Source organism: Brassica oleracea, chromosome C1 (assembly GCF_000695525.1).
Source record: "Brassica oleracea var. oleracea cultivar TO1000 chromosome C1, BOL, whole genome shotgun sequence".
NCBI lineage: Eukaryota > Viridiplantae > Streptophyta > Magnoliopsida > Brassicales > Brassicaceae > Brassica > Brassica oleracea.
The window spans coordinates 40608488-40610832 of record NC_027748.1 but is presented as its reverse complement, the minus strand read 5'-3'; positions in this window follow the sequence as shown (position 1 = coordinate 40610832).

Here is a 2345-nt window from a genome sequence, read left to right as displayed (position 1 = left end):
AAAATTTAAAGAGTTCAATTTTATCAGCAAAAGAGTTATAATCAAACCGAGAATTAACAACATGATTGTTGTGGGTTTTAGAAGTTGGAGTTTGATTGATCTTTGAAGGATCTGGTGGCTTGGGATCGACATATATAGCCCCTGGTACATCTCCAAATCTTGTTTTTCCTTGTTGTGGTCGTTGGCCTTGTGCCTGATTTCTTTTCTCCAATTGAGCAATCTTAATTTGGAGCTTTTGTAGAGCTGCGGTCTGTTGGCTCAATGTGGCCTCTAGGGTTTGGCCGTGTGCTTCTCCTACCATTGCTCCCTGAAATCAATCTCAAAGATCAAGTGAAGTATGGGAAGTTTTGGTCAAGCATAAGAGAAAAGAACAAATGCAAAACTAATTTAAACTAAACCGAAAAAAATGCAAGTATAAACCGAAATGAAGTAACTATGCAATAAATATTTTTTTTTCTCTTGGTTTTCTGAAGCAATCACGAAATGTACCAACTAATATGGCATGAAACAATAACTAGTATGATTTTTTTTTTTTTTATTAAGGATAAGCAAACAAAGGAAACAAATTCAAAAAGACAATTTTTATGGGATTTTTGATTATGGAAACAAGACAAAAAGGAAACTAACAAGAATTTCGAAACTAAGTGCTAGTAATATGAATCAAACACATCTTTCTTTTTCTTTTTCGTGGTTTATAGGAACAGCAAGAACAAAATATGCAGAAAAAAAAACTTGAAGCAAAAGACTGTTTTTATGGGTTTTCGGTTTTAGATAAAAACAAAACAAATGCAAGCAAATGAAATATGATGCAAGGATAGATGGACCTGATTCAGGAGCTTTGGCTCTGATACCAAATGTTGCAGGCTGGAAATCAGGGATGGCAAAATGGTTGATGGAAGCTTGATGGATCGACCAAAGATATGATCGGATGGGCGATAGGATGGAATGCAAGTTATGATCCTGAAAACAAATGCAAAAACAAATGAGATATGATTTCTAATATGATAAAACAAGATAAATAAAGATAGATAGGATGGAATTAGGCTGCTGGTCGTGTGACACTCTCAGCCTAATCAGTTGATGATTGAAGTGGATTGAGTCTTTCCATAAATAGCTCCGGTTTGATTTAAGTGATTCTCCATTGACCCAACTGATCTCCTGGGTTCTGGTGCAGCAAAGGAATTCTGGAATACCTCCTGATTGGTTAAGGTGATCCATAGTCAGTCAGAAACTCGGTTTGGCCGGTTCTGGGGAATTGATCATAACTCCTAATTTCCGTGGCCATTTCTCCTGATCTTTGGCTTTATGGAAAGATGATAAACTCCTCTTGACTTCTGTGATGGGTTTTACTTCAGGCCGCTCCTTCATTGAGCTTGAATCTTCTTCTAAAGTCGGGTACTCGCAGATGGACGGGTTGAGAAACCTCTGAATTGTAAAATTCATAACTTCTTGCTCCGTGAATATATTGGCCCAATTCCAATTGGCCTGGACTCCTTCTTGAGTGTAGAATTCATCAAAATTAGACTCGTGATTTAAACCCTCCTGGTTTGTAAGATATGGAATTTTTAGTGCACGTATATCCTGGTTGGCGCCTTGGCTGGTTGAGTAGGGTGTTGGGTCGACCTCTGGTTCAGCTGCTGAATTGCTGGCTGTAACATTCCCTCCCCCTTGAAAAAAAGTTTCGACCTCGAAACTGGATAACCTGCACCAAGATAGAGCAAGTCAGCTTTCATACTCTTTTGAGATTCTAAGGTCTTACCTTGATATTGTTTCGGTTTGGGGATGGATTGTGCATCAGGTGGTTCTTCTTTGGACAGATATGAGAGGATCACGCCTGTCCTATGGTTTTGGACTTTGCATCTCTTCTGGAGTGGATGGTCCTTCAAAGTTTTGGTGGCCACTTTTCTGATCATCTTTGGAGTTGATCCTCCTAGCAACATAAGATAATCTGGTGGGATTTCTTTGAAGCTTTCTTCCTTGCAACCTGAAAAATTCTCAACATTCTGGACAAAAAGCAAGTGCATTATATCTGTCATTGAAATATTAAGAACATGCTTATCTAATAGGAATCTTACCATAGGTTTTGGAACTTGAACAATGGATTGTTCAGATTTCGGTTTCCACTTAGAAGTGGGTTCATGGCTGAGCTTAGGGTCTGGTTCTTTGTTTGGAACTATAAGCTTATAGCTTTCAATTGTTCTACCTGTACCAAGAACACACACGTCAGTACTAGTATCCAAAGGTGGTGTTTGAAACTTACCTTGGTGGGATACTTTTATGACCGGTTTTGCTTCTTTAAGCAACATGGACTGCATTGTGTCTTGAACCATCTTCTGGTCCATCAC